Source organism: Bos mutus, chromosome 8 (genome assembly GCF_027580195.1).
Source record: "Bos mutus isolate GX-2022 chromosome 8, NWIPB_WYAK_1.1, whole genome shotgun sequence".
NCBI lineage: Eukaryota > Metazoa > Chordata > Mammalia > Artiodactyla > Bovidae > Bos > Bos mutus.
The window spans coordinates 3208066-3226912 of NC_091624.1; the positions used below are offsets into that span (position 1 = coordinate 3208066).

General features: G+C 50.7%; 1 long non-coding RNA gene across 1 annotated transcript; it reads left to right on the forward strand.

The window, feature by feature from the left end:
* The first annotated feature begins 487 nt into the window (after positions 1–487).
* LOC138988948 (uncharacterized) lies at positions 488–6491 on the forward strand. The gene is made up of 3 exons (XR_011465218.1): positions 488–1490; positions 6002–6139; positions 6225–6491. It is a non-coding gene; the product is annotated as an uncharacterized lncRNA (long non-coding RNA).
* The last annotated feature ends 12356 nt before the right edge of the window (positions 6492–18847 follow it).

Below are 18847 nucleotides of genomic sequence, written 5' to 3' on the forward strand. Positions count from 1 at the left end.
AATCATACGGGACATGGTTTTTGGGGACAAGCTTCTTTCACTTGGTGAAACGTTCACAAGGTTCCCTCGCTTGTGGCTGTGTCAGTGCCCATTCCTTTTCATGGCTAAATAATATTCCATTGTTTTCGATAAATGGATAAATATGCCATCATTTATTTTATGTTACGAGTATTTTTTTCTTTTTGTTCCCCAAAAGATTTACCAATAAATGCAAAGAATACTGTCAGATTAAAAACAAAAGTAAGAGATCATTTCTGAGAATTTTTCATCAGAAGAATATTGCAGAAATGGGAAAAATAATTGCACCAGGAATTCCATGGCAGCTTGCCTTGTAATTGCCAACATGAGAAATAACCTAAATGTACAGAAATAGGGATCCGGCTAAATAAATTATGATAATCCATATGTCATGTGGATTTATAGTCATCGACATGAAAAGCTATATCCATGACATGTAGTGGAGTCAATTAGGCAACCCCATTTTTGTAAAATTACACTTTCATTTCATGCCCATCTGGAGGATCGTTCACCATAATGTTCACATGAACATTATCTCTGAAGGACAGAATGTCAAGCGCTCTGTGTGTATTCTTATTTGGGGGAGAAAAAGAGTGAGGGAATTGGAGCTAGGAGTAAATACATGTAGCAACATAGGATATACCCAAGGGAACGTTTGTTCTCCTAAGTGTGTGCCCGTGAGTCACCTGCATTTGTGGAAAGGCCCTCAACACCGTGCCCTCTCAGAGAGCACTAGAAAACAGATGGGCTGGATGATCAAATTTATCCATGGCTCTGAGCTTCCCGGCAGCCAAAGCAAAGAGGGAAAGGAGCACCCACACCTCACTGGCCTTTGTCCAGAGGACCCTATTCCTGAGTGAGGCTGAGCGAGCCATTCCTCTTGGGTCTCAAGGAGAGGCTCCTTCCTGTCATGACAGACAGCATCCTGTACGTGTCTTCTCGGTACACACAAAAGTGAGACTCCTAAGCACGAGTCATGAGGGCAGTGAAGTGAGCCTATGAGGGAGCAACAGGGCAGGGCAGGGGTTGCTATCCACTGTCAGTGCCTGATGTTTGGGTTGGTGCCCTGAAGCAGGGATGGGAGGGGGACGTTCACGGGTGCCTACTCCTCTGGCTCATCCTCAAGGGTCTCATCATGCCCACTTTGCAGCTGAGGAGGTCGAGAGGAGGTATCAGTTGTCTCAACTTACGGAGTTGAATGAGCAGAACAGAAAAGCCTTCCCAGGACCTGCAGCTCTGGAGCCAGGGCTCTTGGGACCCTACCCCTGGCCTCGAGGGGTGGAACCCTGGTTCCAAGCAGCTGTCTCCAAAGCCCTGGCATGCTCCTTTTCGTTCAGGCCAGGTGGTCCTCTCCCCGCAGCCTGCCTCCTGACTGCTGTGTGACCCCGGGCCTCAGCTTCTTCATCTGGAAAGTGGGGATAACGAGAGTTCCTCTTCCATTCCTTCTGGGGAGAAGGAAATGTAACAGTCAGGTAAGGACCTGAGGACAGTGCCCGGCCCACAGGAAACACTCTGTCTTCCCGAATCTGGTTTAGTCCCCTCCCATTCATCCTCCTCTGTGTATCGACTGGACTTTTCTGCCCCTCTGAGGGTGCCAGTCCCCATCTCCTTCATGGAAACCCACCAGCATCAGCAGGGTATCTGTGCCCGGAGTCTGGTCAGCCTTCCCAGTGCCCTCTCTCCTCAGCACCCCACCCCCCCACCCCGGGTCCATCCTCCATCAGTTTCCGCAGCTAAGCTTCTCCCTTTATCACCTGTGCCCTCTGCTTGGCCCTTTCTCCTTCCTCCCTTCCCCCAGCGGATGCCTCCTCACCTTTTGGGTTATGGCTTAGATAACCCCTCCTACAGGAAGGCTTCCCTGACCCCCTGACTCCCCACAGCACCCCCACGCTTTCCGCCTTCATGGCACAAGCATTCCCTGCTCCCTTTCGGCATCTCCCCACAGCACCCCCACGCTTTCCGCCTTCATGGCACAAGCATTCCCTGCTCCCTTTCGGCATCTCCCCACAGCACCCCCACGCTTTCCGCCTTCATGGCACAAGCATTCCCTGCTCCCTTTCGCATCTCTCCCACAGCACCCCACGCATCTCCCCACAGCACCCCCACGCTTTCCGCCTTCATGGCACAAGCATTCCCTGCTCCCTTTCAGCATCTCCCCACAGCACCCCCACGCTTTCCGCCTTCATGGCACAAGCATTCCCTGCTCCCTTTCGGCATCTCTGCACACCTGGAGTTTGGAGGGGAGTGACCCTCAGCTTGTTCATGACTCACAGAGTGTTGGCCTCATGGGTAGTTGAATGATGAATGGCTGGAGAAAGAGTAGGCTTTGGCAGGCAGAGGCCAAGCCATGCTGATGGACTCCACGAATGAGTAAAATCCTGACATGTTCGGGCTTGGAATAGAGCGGATGTGCTGTGCATGTGGGCCGATAACCCGTGTCATGGGCTTAACCATCAACCCATTTGATAGCTGAGTAAACTGAGTACCGAGTGTTTAACCTGCGCGCCTAAGGTCACCAGCTAGTGAGAGGCGAGCCGACTGCAGGCCCTGAACCAGCCGCGGGGCCCTGCTCCCAGGCCACACGCGGAGAGACGGGCGGGCCGTCCCAGAAATGAAGGCGAGCGGGGGCTGCTGGGGTGAGATGAGCATTTTAATAAGTTTGCCTGGGTGCCTGCGGGAGAGATAATGAACCCATAGCGGACTCTCGCCTGCGCACCTCCTGCTGCGGGCATGGATCCTGACCGGCCACCCCAGGTGGACCAATGTAACCCCCACGTTTGAATGTCAAGTAGAGTGTACCGTAAAGGGGTACACAGAAGAGCCCCAAACACTGAAAGACAAACACACACAGTATTCTCCAACACAGCCATGTACAGGCTCATGAAGGCAGGCATAACACACACACACACGCACACACACACACGTCTCAGAAATTTGCAAATAGAAGGAAAACTCTCAGGAGTGAAGTTTCAAGGGCTCAGGAGGTGGATGAAGCCAGGAAGCTGCCCCTGGGATGTCCATCGTGTGTGTGCGCCTAGTTGCTCAGCTGTATCTAACTCTTTTACTGCCCCCCCCCCGCAAGTTGCCTGTCACATCAAGGGGTGCCCCCTGGTACCGTGGCCATTGACCCTGAGGCAGAGGGCTCTTTCTCAAAGAGGAATCTGACCACATGACTTTCTGTTTAAAACTTGCCTGAGGCTCTGACTGCTCTCGCCTTTGGAGTCTTGTGTGTGATTTGGCTCCTCTGCCTTCCTGCCTTTCGCCATCTCAGCCCAGCCACATGGACTCTTAAGGTCCCTCCCACCCTGAGGTCATTTCCTATATCAGCAGAGCTTTCCTGTCAACTGTCATGGCCCTTCTGGCCTATTCACACTGGTCCTCCGTTTCTCCATTCAGATGTCACCTCTTCCAGGAAGCCTTCTCTGACTTCCCAAACTGGCTCAAGGGCCCTACTCTCCGCCCAATCCTTACCCATCTGAACTGCCATCCTCATGGCTTTGTCTCCTTCACTAGCCAAAAGCTTCTTAGAGCATCTGGGTGTCTCTGGTGGCCAGCACAGAGTTGGGCATCAGGATTCCAGGCTCAACTCTGCTTCTCTGTTTCTGATGGCCACTCTCCTTCACTGGGGCCAAGGTGTAAGACAAAACCTCTGTGCGATGCAGGACAGAGCATGGCACAAACCACCGTGACTGAGGCAACCCGGTACCTTCTTAACACGTCCCAAAGTCTCTATCTCATGACATCTCAGTGCCTAACAAAGGTGGGCTTCCTAGGCGGTGCTACTGGTAAAGAACCCGCCTTCCAGTGCAGGAGACATAAGGGACGTTGGTTCAATCCCTGGGTCGGGAAGATCCCCTGGAGGAGGGCAAGGCAGCCCACTCCAGTATTCTTGCCTGGAGAATCCCATGAACGGAGGAGCCTGGTGGGCTACAGTCCATAGGGTCACAAAAGAGTCGGACACGACTGAAGCAAATGAGCACACACACACGCGCACCTATCCTAGGAGCTACAGGAGGCCGGAGTTAGTACCTCCAGATGGTAAAGAATCCACCTGCAATGTGGGAGACCTGAGTTCGATCCCTGGGTTGGGAAGATCCCCTGGAGGAGGGCATGGTAATCTATTCCAGTGTTCTTGCCTGGAGAATCCCATGGGCAGAGGAGCCTGGCGGGTCACAAAGGGTCAGAAACGACTGAGCAACTAAGCACAGCACAGCTGAGAAAACCGAGGCTCAGGGAGGGGAGAGGCAGGCGCAGGTGCAAACCCAGGTCTCTGGCCTCCTTCTCCTGCCGGAGCTGGCGTGATCAGGGAAGGCTGGAGAGGAGGAAGAGCTTCTGCTGGGCTCCTGTCTGGTGAGGTTGGGACACGCTGGGGAGGCTGGGGGAGGCCTTCGGGAGGAGCGGCAGCCTGGACCAAGGTTTCAGCAGGGAAACTGTGGGATGTAGGCATGCTTCTATGCTCCTGACCTCGCCGAGCCCGGGTGAGGAGGCTGGAGAGGCAGGCCAGCACTGGATCCTAGGGAGCCTTGCAAGCCAGGCTAAGGACTGAACTGCATCCTGGGGTGCTACAAGGCCTTGGGGAAGAGTTCGGAGCAGGAAAGAGGCTTCGCTCCGGAGCTGGGAGCCTACTGAGAAGTCTGGAGCCACATCCCAGCTCCGGCGACAGAGGCTGGAGCGGCCTGCACGCCCCCTCCCTTTGCCCTCTGTCCGACCTTGGCGGGGTTCCCAGGGATACGGTCCGATTTGCCCCGTGGTCTCTGCTTCAGAGGTGGCCGCTGCTGAACGGCCCTCCCTGAGAGCGTCCGGCTGCTGTCGGAGGGCCTGGTTGGGAGCACGGGGCGGGGGGCGGAGGTGCGGGTTTGCGGGGAGCGGGGCGCGCGAGGTGGGAGGCGTGGCCGCCGCCTCTGACTTCCACAGGGGGTCAGTGTAGCACTAAAGTTCCTCCCGCCGGCTCCGCCCCCGCCGCCTGCACACACCCTGACGGAGGCGCTTAGGTTCAGAAATCTGGGTCAGCTAGTTATATTTGGAACCCGTGGTGGGCAGGCGGGAGGCCCGGTGGGCTGGGGGAGGCAGAGCCACTTGAGAATGAAGTGCGTGTTTGTTTTCTTTTTTGTGTGGATCTTAGAGTTGCAGAAGGAACTTCCTGAGAAAGCCACATTTCTGTAGCAGGGAGAGGACCCCGCCCTTGCCTCCTGGAGGTCCCCAGTGGGTTGGCAGAGACCCCTCTGTCTCTGCTTTCACTGGGAAGGTGGGGTCCACCCAGAGGGCTGTTCTGACAGACTTCAGAGCCCTAGGGAGTCTCAGCAATGACCCAGATCTCCAATAATCTGGTACATCATTCAACTTTCTGCTTGGTTGTTGAGAAAGTTGAGAAACAGACCAGAGAGGGGCTCAGATTTGCCTAAAGTCCTGCAATAGGTGGAGGTCAGGTTTCCCCATTTCAAACTCGGATTCTTCCTTTTGCCTGTGCTCCACAGAGTCTTGGGGGGCTTCTTTGAACTGTGGGTCCTTAAGCCTTAACTCCAAGGATTCTGTTTCGCTTGGTTTGGGAGAGGGTCTGAGGGTCCACTCTCTATAAACAGACTGCCCAAGGAGTTTTGAAACAGGTTGCGGGCAGATCACACTGGGGGCTCACCCAGCCAAGTTCTTGAGCTTCTCAGACTTGAATGTACATATGAATCACCTGGGCCTGGTGTTCAAATGCCCGTTCCGATTCAGTACATCCAAGAGAGGGGGCCTGAGAATCTGTATTACATCTAAGAGACTCCTTGGTGATGCCGACCAACACCCTGAGACTTGTGGTTGAGAGCACACTCTCATCCTCTGAGCATGCACGAGGGGCAGATAAGTTGCAAAGCTAACAGACACCCACTCTGCTGTTCCCTCCCAGGGGAGCCTGATGTTTTACGGAATCACGTCACTTTCTGAAATTTCTTCTGAACCTCAAATCTAACCACTCACCCCTCCTCTGAATTCCCTAAATCAGAGACGAGGGAATCCCAAACAAAGAAGGAAAAGGCAGAACTCTCACCAGACTCCACGTCTTAGAGGAATCCTGCAAAGCTGCAACTATTGGCAAAATCTCTACTCTGTTTCCTGGGGGGCTTCCCAGGTGGCGCTAATGGTAAGGAATCCGCAAGGGTTTGATCCCTGGGTCAAGAAGATCCCCTGGAGGAGGAAGTAACAACTCACTCTACTATTCTTGCCAGGATAATACTATGGACAGAAGAACCTGGTGGGCCATGGGGTCGCAGCGAGCCAGACGTGAAAGAGCACACACACTCCTCCGTGTCCCCAGAGCCCCAGAGGGACGGAGTGCTTGGGGAAACTTAGGTGACCCTAATTCCCCCATGACACTTGTCCTGGGTCTCTTTTCCACACCTTCCCAATATTATTTCTGCTCCTCCCCTGAATCTTGTGTTATGTTAATAGTCCCTAAGTATTTTTAATTAGATTTTCCAAGCAAAAAAAAGTTTCCAAAGTTAATTAAAAGTTGCCTCGCTGTAATTGTATGAAAGCAGCTTTTGCTTCTGAAAATTAAATTCTCATAATTAAACTCCTCTATCCGTTTAAAGATTTCGGTGAAGTGTTTATTGTTCGTTTATTATGAGGAAACCTTTGGTGGGTTGCTGCTCGTCCAGCCAGGCAGATGCCTTGTCATGGACTCAAGTTTCTGCTTCCTTTGGTGACTGCATGCCCCTGGGAAAGGAAGATCATATCCCGCCTGGGTTAGGTGGTTGTGGGAAACGCAGGCTTGAGCTTGTCGCCGAATCCTGTTGCGCTTTGTACGGCAGACCATACACATCCTGACTCGCTTGTATGTGTGGCCCCTCCCCGTTCACCCTTCATTTGCATCAGCATGGGCCACGTGACTTCCGCTGGCCAATAAGTGTCCCCGTTCACCCTTCATTTGCATCAGCATGGGCCATGTGACTTCCGCTGGCCAATAAGTGGAGGATACGTGATTTGTGTGACCCTAAGCCAGAAACTTCAGGAGCTACATACAGTTTGCCGCGATCGCCTCCTGTGTCTCTGCCGTTATGAGTGGCAACGTCGTAGACAGACAGAGGCGGCCCCGCCAGTCTGGAACCTGGAGGAAGGTAAGGTGAAGCAGAGATGCAGTCACCGACCTCTGTACTGGTGTGTGCCTAGCTAATTCTCATGACTCAGCTTAGAGGCCCCTTTTTAAAAACATAAAACCAAGTCAGGATTAGTCGTCCTTCCTATTAGCTTCCACAGCTCCTGAGTCTTTCTGATCTACAAACACCTATGCTTCTGTGTCTAACTGAATAAATGGCAGGGTCCGCTTAAAATTGAATCCATTGAAAACAGACACTGAGCATCTTTACACCTCTCTCCTACTCTGACTTCCCGTGTGCCTCCTTCCACTTTTGGACACGCACACAGTTGGACACAACTGAAGCGACTTAGCAGCAGCAGCAGCAGCAGCGCTAATTACGCCATGGATGGTTCCCCTGTGGGAACCAGAATAAACGCTTTCCCCAAAGGTCCATGTCCTCATTCCACAAGCTGAATATGTTGTGTTACATGGCAGGGAGGAATTAAGATTGCAAATGGAATTAGCTTTGCTACTCAGATGACCTTCAAAGAGGAGGGTTATTCAGGGGTCTCCAGTAGGATCACTGGGTCCTAAACAGTGGAGGAGGCACACGGGGAGTCAGAGGAGGAGAGAGGTGTAAAGATGCTCTGCAGATGGAGGAGGAGGCCACGAGCTGAGGGACACAGGTGGCTTCTAGGAGCTGGAAAAGGCAAGGACACAGATGCTCTCCCACAGCCTCTGGAAGGAACACTGTCCTGCAAACACTTTGGTTTTAGCCCAGTGAAAGCCATTTCAGACATTTGACCTCCAGAACTGCAGGATAGTAAAGACCTTTGTGTGCTTTCCAGGCGACTCAGTGATAAAGAAAGTGACAGTCAGTCGTGTCCAACTCTGCGAGCCCATGGACTACACAGTCCATGGAATTCTGCAGGCCAGAATACTGGAGTGCGTAGTGGTTTCCTTCTCCAGGGGATCGTCCCAATCCAGGGATTGAACCCAAGTCTCCCGTGTTGCAGGCGGATTCTTCACCAGCTGAGCCACCAGGGAAGCCGGAGTGGTAAAGAATCCACCTGTCAATACAGGAAATTCAGGAGATGCAGTTTCAATCCCTGGGGTGGGAAGATTCCACTGGAGAAGGAAATGGCAACCCACTCCAGTATGCTTACCTGGAAAATTCCATGGACAGAGAAGTCTGGTGGGCTACAGTCCATGGGGTCACACAGAGCTGGCCACAACTGAGCACGCACACACACACAAATTCATGGTGGTTTGTTAAAGAGGTGAAAGGAAACGAACAGACCCCACATTTACTGTTTCTTCATTTCTAAATGTTCTCCTTATATAACGTCATTAGTATAAAGTGGGTTTTCTATTTTCAGGGCACCAGGGAGTGAAGTATTAGTGGGTGGCTTTGATGAAGACTTTTGTCTTTCCCAAGTGGCCTTCCCTTTTCCGATTAAAAAAAGAAAATGTAACTACCCCCCAGCTCTGCCTGTTTCTCCCCTGGTTGCATCTCTCTACTGCAACAAGGTCTGAGTAGTCTGCAGTTTCCTCTGAATTTACCAACTACTGTTTTGGCTTTTTCCTAGCTACCCTGACCCTTATCCATCCTCCTAAACCATAGATTCCCTCGAATCAGTACTTTACATTTAATATTATTTCACTTTTCCCAAGTGTCCTTTGCATTTTTTATCTCCTTGTTGAAAGGAACTAATTTGTGATTTTCTTCATTTAGTTCCTTCCTCCCTCCCTTCCTCCTTCCATCCTGCCCTTCCTCCTTTTTAATGCTGTGCTACTATTATGGATGACTAAAGATACTCTGCAACATTATAATTCTGTATACTAAGCAGTGAAAAATACCAACTGTCCCAGTACCAACCCTGGCTCGCTGTTTGCCAGACCCAGAAGCAGCATCCTTCGGCGACTGTGTACAGTTCTGACCTACTTTACCTCATTGTTCCGAGTGTCGCTATCCTTCAGTGTATTTTTAACTATTGTGTCCTGTCCTCTAAATTTAAACTTTCTCACCACTCGGCTACCCAGAGGCTGACAAACATTTCCTTGTTTCTTGTTTCATTTCACTGCACTCTGAATTCAGGACCAAGAGTAAAGTTCTGATCGAAACAGTCCAAAAAGGTCTGTATTCTGGGAGGGAAAAGAGACCACCCGCACTGGCTCCTTTCATTTTAATTTCAATTCTTCTTGTACTAAACACTCCCCATACTGCATAGTTTCACAAAAGCTACATTCCAGGGGAGCAGAGAATGGGGACAGTTTGCCCTTGGGTTGAAGGTCAGATGTGGAATATATGCTGTCAATATCACAGACGCTCTGAAGGCCCGATACAGATGACAGTCAAAGGCAGAGGGTAGACAAATACAGACATAAAGGCTTTGTTTAAAACCCTCTCCTAACTTTTCTTTACTGGAACTCCAAACATTATTTTATTTTGGAGAGTTGGAAAAGAAAGTCTTAATGCTTTAATGAGACAGAAATGGATACTCTCTAATCACTAGTGTTATTTATGTGCCACGAACATATTGCAAATGTGCAGGCAGTTGAACAATGATATCAATCAAGAGCCCCCCCAAACATTTCCCAGTCAGTTCAGTCTCACAGATGTCTATATGGGTCTCTTTCATTTTCTTCCTCTTTGTTCTCTACTTTAAAAAAAATTGTGGTGCAGTATGTATAACATAAAAGTTGCCCTTTAAATCATGTTAAATCAGTTCAATGGCGTTAGTTGCATGCGCAATGTCGTGCAGCCAGTGTACCGTTAAGCAGTCTCTCCCCACCCCCATCTCCTGCCTGCGTCTAGTTCGCTTTCTGTCTCTGTAAATCTGCCTGTTCTAGAGATTTCATGTAATAGAATCACACAACATTCACACTTTTTATGACTGAATAGTATTCCCTTGTGTGTGCATACCGCAGGTTACTTATCCATTCATCTGTTGACGGACACTTGGGCTGTTCCCACCTTTTGGTTATTGTCATAATGCTGCCGTCAACATTGTGTACAAGTGCCTGTTTGCATCTCTGTTTTCAATTCTTTTTGGTGGTGTCCTGAGGAGCAGAACTACTGGTATAACTAGGAGTGGACATGGTAATCCTTCATTTAACTTTTTGAAGAGTCACCAAATGGTTTTCCACAATGGCTGCACCATTTACATCCCTACCAGCCACGTACAAGGTGGCGGGAGCCGCAGCTGTCTGCCAGTTTCCTTTCCCGCTGTCTTTCCTTTTAATAGACCCATTGTTAATTCTATTCCCCCTCACCTCCTACTTTCTTAGAGGCCTTCAGGTATATATTTTTAAAATCAGAGTTCTATGTTCTCCCTTTTATTCACTCACCAAATTATCCACCAAGATCAGCCCCAAACATGGAAACTTACAAACCCCCTCCCCCCGTGGAAGGAGCAACGTTCCCGGTACCATGACGCTCCCACACTATGGACTGAGCTGGGCTCCATGGACAATTCCTTGCTGGGCACCTTCCACCTCCCCAGAACCCAGGACAGTGCTGTGGGGGAGGAGCGGGACTCGGTAATGAGCTGCCTGTCTCATATCCTGCCCTCACCCGCTACTCGCTGTGGGACCCCCGGCAAGTTAACTTGTTGCTCATTATCGTGGGGTGGGTCTGGTGGGATGTTTGTGTAGATTCAGTGAAAATGGGTGCGAAGGACTTGATATACATGAGTCATTCAGGAAATGCTCATTACTTCAAAATCCCAGCAGGAATCCTCATGTACACAGTAAGGGCTCACTTTTTCGGCTGTTCTTTATCATTGTAGCTCACCTGGAGGAGTTGGAACTGAGATAGCATTTTATTATTTATTTGCATTTATTAAAAGAATCTTTATTGACTTTCGTGGCCACGCTGAGTCTTAGTTGCGCGTGTGGGACCTTCCCTGTGGCAGCTGGGACCTTGAGTTGTGGCCTGTGGGATGTAGTCCCCCACCAGGAGTTGAACCTGGGCCCCCTGCATTGGGAGTGTGTTGTGGCCTGTGGGATCCAGTCCCCCACCAGGAGTTGAACCTGGGCCCCCTGCATTGGGAGTGTGGAGTCTTCGCTGCTGGGCCACCAGAGGAGTCCCTGAGGTAGCGTTTTAAAGGAGAGAATGGAGTGAGTGCAGGCACAGTGCAGGAATGCGTAAGGAGGGGGACTTGGCTGGAATGAGGCGTGTGATCGAGTGTTGCAGTTGTTTCGTCTCTGAGTCGTGTTCGACTCTTTGTGACCCCAGGGACTGTGGCCTGCGAGGGTCCTCTGTCCATGCATGGGATTTCCCAGGCAAGAATACAGGAGTGGGTTGCCGTTTCCTTCTCCAAGAGATCTTCCTGACCTGGGGTCTCAACCCCTCGTCTCCTGCATTGGCAGGTGGATTCTTGACCATTGAGCCACCAGGGAAGCTAGCGATAGGGTGTAGCACGAGTCAATTTTCAGAAGTAGGTAGGGCGGACAGACTTCAGAGGCCCTGAGGACAACCCTCTCAGCGAGTCTTTGAATGAGATCCTTGGTCTTAGTCTTGGAAGTTCCAGAGCCCAGGGGCGGAGGTTATGGACACCGGAGTGAGAGTAGGTCAGCGCTCCTGCCTGAACCCACAGGAACCCCTCGGTGATCGCAGCTTTGATCCCATATTTTGTGAAATGGAAGGTTGACAGTTATACTCCAAATTTTCAAAATTTGTGGAACAGAAGAGATTGGTTTAAGGTAGAGCTCCTTAGAACAGACCCAGAAAAATGTGCCTTTAACTTCATGATAATTTATGGAAAGGCCACTCCATAAGCACTTTGCCAAGTCTTGCAAAAATAATAAAACAGAGGAGAATGTAAACAAAAAAAGGAAGAAAAGGAAAAAGAAAAAAGACATCACTTTGTAAACCAGGGCTGGCATGAAAAAAGGGGTATAGTTGTCATAAAGGAAAAAAAATTTTTTTGACTCCTAAAGAAGGTAATTCAGAAGTAAAGTTACTTTCTATACAGATATTTTTTAAAAATCAGTTTTTCGTGAAGCCATTTTTATTCAAGTACCTGATTACATTTTGTCTTGAAATTAAGACTCTCCAAGTGAATATGATATATATATTTAACCACATAGAATATATTATATATCAATACACATTTCATGTATAATAAATATATAACCATTGATATATAGTATTTATTAATGTTATTTTAAAAATTAAATGTTTTAATAAATAAAACACCGGCATGTGCTTTGAAAATGAAATGATGTGATTGAAAAATAAAATAATTGAAAAAGGAAAGCAACGGGGCTTCCTGAATTGTACTCACCAGAGGCGATCGCTTTTCATCCTTACTGAGACGGTTTTTAATATTGACAAATCTGGTTCATGTTGGGAGCGTGCGTCTCTCAGAGTTTGTATTTATTGTATTGAAATGGTATGTCAAACGTTTACTATTTTTTTCTACCAGCATCCTATTTTAGGTCCAGCCAACACCAGCGCATTCCAGGCAGGTAATGGTGGGTCTGGTAGGGCATTTCTGGGAGGAAGAAACCGCTTTAAACCTAATTTTTCTCGGCAGCATGCAGTGCCAATGTATACAGCTTTTTCTAAATGAAGAAAAGATGCCTCCAGACCAACAGTCATTGTCTGAAGTAAGCCCTGGTTGTTGCTACAACACTCCCTAGTGTTCACCTTCTCTCTGTCCCTGGAGTCAGGAGGAAAGAGCAGAGAATCGGAGTAAGAAGGCCTGGGACACGTGTAGTACTTTGCAGGAAGACCCTTTGGGATCCTGCAGCTGAACTCCAGCCAATATAAACATCTCTCCTGACTTCCTTATCCAAACATGCTAAACCGAGAAGGCAAGGGACTCAGTCAAGTGACCCGAGCTGGTGACGACTTCCAATTGCACAATATTGATACCTGGGCCCTCAACTTCCTTCTTTCTGGTGTCGAGCATGGACACTGGCTGATAGAGATGGGGCGGGGAGGTGGGAAGGGTGGTCTTTGGGCAGACAGGGAGGGCCTGAGAGGCTTTGGTCAAAAGTCACGTGTGGCCGCAAAATACCTTTAGGAGGCTCCTGATGTGCAGAGCTGACTCACTGGAAAATACTGTGATGCTGGGAAAGATTGAAGGCAGGAGGAGAAGGGGCGGCAGAGGGTGAGATGATTGGATGGCATCACTGATTCAGTGGGCGTGAACTTGGGTGAACTTGGGAGACGGTGAGGGATGGGGAGGCCTGGCGTGCTGCAGTCCATGGGGTCACAAAGCGCAGGACACGACTTGGCGAGTGAACGACATGAATGTGTGGCATGTTCATGAACGTGTGGACCTGAGACTCTAGCCAGAGGGTGTGAGGCGAGATGCTGGGTAGAGCTCTCTGGATTGGGGGACTGGAAATTCGAGAGGTGACAGTGGAGACTTGGCATGTGGATAGTTGAGTCTTAGATTCTAAGGGCCAGAAGGGGCCTCAAGAGTCTTCTTACTCAATCCCTTCTTCAAGATTTGACCCTTCTCCATAACACTACCTCTGCAGGCATGTTCAGACTTCACTCCCATGATGGGGAGCTCACCACCATCACCCCCAGGTCACATCTGCCTGCCTGGCCCAGTGCACTGACCTGGGATCTGGGTTTTCTTTCTTCTCCAGGTTGAGCCCTCCAATTCTTTGATTGTCCCTCATGAAACAGATTCTGATCTTTGCTAGTGAATATTCCACTGGTCCTTGTCCCTCTGAAAGGCCAGCATCTGGGGCGAAAATTTATGGTGCAGAAGACCAGCTGTGTGGCCTTGAAGGCACAGGGGTTCCCACCTGCAAGGTTTCAGGGTAGAAGTGGGAGCCAGCAGCCTTGGCAGCCTGGCCCAGCCTCACGAGCCCCTGATTATAGGCTGCCGGGCTGCAGGCGTGCCATTTCATTAGTGCCAGCAATCAGATGCCAGCCTAAGTGTCGCCGGATGCCAGGAGATGGAGAATAATAAGCCTTTTCCATCTCTCCCTCTCCCTCCGGCTCTCTTCTCCAGAGCTGAGAGCATGAACTCTGCTCTTCCCCTTGCAAACAGAGCTTCCAGCTCTCGTGAAATCACCCGCTGTCAGGACTGGAAGGAACTAGGGAGTTTGTATCCCTCCAGCATTCGTCCTGGACTCTTTTCGTCCATGCCCGCAGCTTCGAGTGCCACCTCCGAGCTGGCCTCCCAGACTGTCACCTCTAACCTGGGTGCCTCCTGATCACAGACCATCTGGGGGACGGTGGGCATCTCCCACTCAATATGTCCCAAACCTGATCAGCTTGCTCCACCCACAAGCCTGTCCTCCTGGGTGAACGCTCACTTCTGTGCACACGCCTGATTCACCCAGTCTCCACGACAGCACTCTGATTGCCCTTCTCTCCCCAGCCCTCCTTGGCCTCTTCCTTCCCCAGGGGCACCTGATTCTGAAATCAGCTCTGCCCACATTGCTCCTGCTCAGTCGGTCCTTCACTGGCTCCCCATTGCCTCCTTACTAGGACCTCACCTCCTCTCCTGCCCGTCTCCGCAGTCTCATCCCCAGTGTGATTTTCCCTTAATCAGTCAGTCCTTCACTGGCTCCCCGTTGCCTCCTTACTAGGACCTCACCGCCTCTCCTGCCCGTCTCCCCAGTCTCATTCCCAGTGTGATTCCCTCATCCCCATTCCCTTCTGCACCCTCTGCTGTTCACGCCAGAGAAGGCCAGCCCTGCTCTCTGATGCAAACCCCCTTCTTAGGTGTGGCTGTCCCTCTGAAGCCACTCTCAACGTGACAGTTACTTACCATTCTTCTTAGGCTGCTTTTGTATCCTATACACAGCACCCATTCATTAATTCAACTGACATTTGCTTTAACAAAACTTTATCAACCATCTGCTAGACATTTGATCCCTATCATCATACAGCTTGTGATCTGGTTGACATTTAACACACACATGCACACACACACACACACACAGCGATGTATGCAACAAAGCAAAAGAATAATCAAGAATAGAATGTACTGGTAAATGGTTGGCTTGGGGAGTCATGAGAACTCTCACAGAATAAGTGACATTTGTGCTGAGACCTGCACAGGCACCGTCTCCGCCTCTGCAAGGAAAGAACAGAGAGAGCCTTGCAGACAGGGTGAGCAGTGTGTGCAGAGGGCCTGAGGCAGGAGGGAATGTGGTGTGTTCAGCAAAGTGAGGATGTGAGAGTGGCTAGATCTCAGGGTGCAAGAGGGCAAGTAGGGTGAGACCAGCTGGAAAGAGAGGCGGGTCAGACCAGGCGGGGAAACCGGCTGGTGTCCGGGACCAGGACAGCGCCTTGGATGGAGATGTGGGCGCTGGGAGTGCATTACTGTGAATTCTGCCGCTTGCCAAGATGCCTCCAGCAACGCCTGCCTTGCATGTTGTGGGGCAGGGGCTGATAAGGGAGAGAGAGGAAGTCAGAATGTGTCCACTGCAGGTGATGTGGAAAAGCGACAGCACTTGTAGGGTGTAAGCTGAATCACAGCCGCAGAAACACACGGTGGGAGCTGGAGCAGACTGGGAGAGATCGAAATTCCACGTTCAGGGAGCCCAGAGGGAGGCTGCACGCGACTCTGGGTCTTCGACCTGCAAGGTGAGGTGAGGGGTCAGACTTAATGTCAGTTGACTCTCGAAGCTGCAAGGTGATCCTGGCGTGACCTGTGTGACCTTGATCTCGAGGCAGATTCTCAGTAAATATTATGGACATGAGTGGAACTTGGGCGGTCCCTTAGACCTGAGAGCCCCAGAAACGCCTTAATCCCAGGCCAGAAAGGGCTCTGGCATTCTTCCACCGTCTCCATTCTATTTGCCGCTCCAATTTCTACTCCCCTATTTACCAGACCCCTCTTCTCTTCCCTGGCCACCCCTCTCTCCATTTGTGGCTTTGCAAAAATTGTCTGGTGTTTTGCCTTTTTAAAAAAATGCTTTTAAGCATGACCCCCTCTCCCCGGTAAGCTCCTTAAATATGGGGGATCTGAGCTGTATGGGGGGAGGGCAGCCAACCCCCTTCCCCAGCTCTCAAGCACTTAGAGCAGCCCTTGCAGAGTCAGCGATAACCGATCCCTCTGAGCAGGAAACACGCATTTCAGCATTTAGCTCAAGGCTGCTAATGTGCCTGCAAGTAATTGTTTAGAGTCCAGGACAGGAGCTGGGGGTGGGGACGGCTCGGGGCGGGGTGCCAGCTGGGGATTCAGATGGATTTGTTTGCTTTTGATGACCTCAGCAGTGAGTGCCTCGTGTCTGGTCTGGGATTCCTTCCCAGAGCCCAGAGGGGCCAGGACACAGTAGGAGTCCAGGGGGAAGGGATGAAGCTCCCATCAGTTCCTGATCTCTGGGGAGGGGTCATTGAGGGTCATTGAGGAAGCTGACCGGGGAGGTGGGATGGAAGCAACTTTAATTGGGCTCCCCTGGGAGGGACCGTCTCCTGAGCGCACCCTTTTACAGTCTACGACCCCATCTGTCCAAAGGAGACAATCATGCCTGCCTGTCCCGGTCTAGTAAAGATGAGAGGAGTGTGTGCAGTGCCTGGGCATGGTGGATGCTCAGTATTGGGGGGCTCATCAAAATCATGACCGTAACAGCCAATATCGCGGCCGCCATCCCTCCTTTATTCCAATCTCTCGTCCCTAAAGCCTCTCCAGTGCTCCCTTCAACACCGTGTGAGCCCAGCAGCTCCTCTGACTGCCTCCCTGTGCCTTCGGGATAAAGTCACAACTCCTTAGCCTGGCCTTCAAGGCCCTTCCTGTTCTGACCCAGTTTCTGTCTGACCAAATTTCCTACCAGACGTCCTGAACCCACTATGCCCTTGACTGTCCCTGGATGCTGTCAAGGGCAGGGAATGCCCTTTCCTTCATCCTCCTCTTTGAGGCCCAGCTTGAACCTCATCAACTTGGTCAAACCCCTTCTGTCCTCACCAAGCTCTGTGGACGCACGTTTGCTGCGGGGCAGCAAGACATGGTGGCAAAGAATGAGTGTGCTCTGGCCCTCACTAGCTGTGTGACTTTGGGCAAGATACTTGGCTTCTCTGAGCTTCCGTTTCCTCATTCCTGTAGATTGAGGGTCATTAGCTCTTAATAGCTAGCAGACTGAGGAAACGTATGCCTTGGGAGCTGGAGAAAGAAATGGCAACCCACTCCAGTGTTCTTGCCTGGGAAATCCCACGGACAGAGGAACCTGGCAGGCTACAGTCCAGGGGGTTGCAAAGAGTCAGATATGACTTAGCAACTAAACAGCAATGACATGCATTGGGAAAGTGCATGGCCTAGTGACTTAATGAAGGGCTTAGTCAGTGCTGATCGCTGTAGCTGTTGCAGCCCTGCACTGTGGTTGGCCATATTTGTGTTGTCTTCGCTGTTAGGCTGTGGCTCCTGTGACCGCCGTGGGCCTCAGTTCAGTCCCGTATACAGGGGGAGCTTGGGATCCACCCTTCAAGATGACCTTGCAGAGCCTGATAAGGAGCAGACACTGGTCTGCCCCTCTTTCTCAAGAGAAGGGGCTGTGGCCTCTTCTTCCCTGCGTCCTCTGCTCCTGGCTCAGTGCAGGGCATCGGGCGTGAAGGACCCACTCAGCTTGGGTCCTGAAACACACCACTGGTCACTCTGGCGCTCCCTGGCTCCTGAGTTCCCCCTGCAGCTCCCCGGACCCTCAGATAAACTACCAGCTTCTTCACTGGCTCCCCCAGGCCTTTGTTCAGCCTGTGTACCTTCGTTCAGCCTGTGTACCTTCCTCTTGTTTCCCGGGCTCTGACTGCAGCGCCGTTCAGTCCTAAGAATGGGTCACATGCGGCCTTCATTTGGGCTTTGGCTTCTGTTGTGTCCCCGCTCTGCCTGCAGTGAGGGGCAGCCCGTGCCGGCTGGCTGATGCCTGCCTGTCATCCTGCCTGTCACCCTCCTGCCCCCACTGAGCCCAGGTACCAGGGCATACAGTGACCCCGAGTCAGGCGGCTGGGATTTGAAGCCCTGCCCTTCTGCCCACCAGCCGACTAACGTCGAGAAAGACTTCGTCATCTCCCTGAGCCTCTGTATCCTTATCTACGAAACTCGGATGCTGAGAGCCAGCTGCATGGGTTGTTATACTCAGGGTTGCTTGCTGTTCAGGGTCTTTTGTGTTTCCATGCAAATTAAAAAACTTTTTATTTGTTCTAGTTCTGTGAAAAATGCCATTGGTGATTTTACAGGGATTGCATTGAATCTGTAGATTGCCTCAGGTAGTATAGTCATGTTGATGATATTGGTTCTTCTAATCCAAGAACATGGTATATCTTTCCATCTGTGTCAGCTCTGATTTCTCTCATTAGCATCTTATACTTTTCAGAATGCAGGTCTTTTGCCTGTTTTGGTAGACTGACTTCTGGGTATTTTATTCTTTTTTTGCATTTAATCATTCATATATATATATATATACACACACACACACTTTATTGGAATTTAATTGCTTTACAGTGTTATGTTAATTTCTGCTGCCCAGTGAAGTGCATCAGCGACACGTATACACTTATCCCCTCTCTCCTGAGCCTTCTTCCCACCCCATCCCCATCCCCCCCAATCTAGTCATCACAGAGCTCTGAGCTGAGCTCCCTGTGCTACACAGAAGCTTCCCACTAGCTGTCCCAGGGACAGGGGAGCCTGGTGGGCTGCCGTCTATGGGGTCACACAGAGTTGGACACGACTGAAGTGACTTAGCAGCAGCAGCAGCAGCTATCTATTTGCAGGGCAGGAATAAGTAAGTGAAAGTCACTCAGTCGTGTCTGACTCTGTGCAACCCCATGGAATTCTCCAGGCCACAATACTAGAGTGG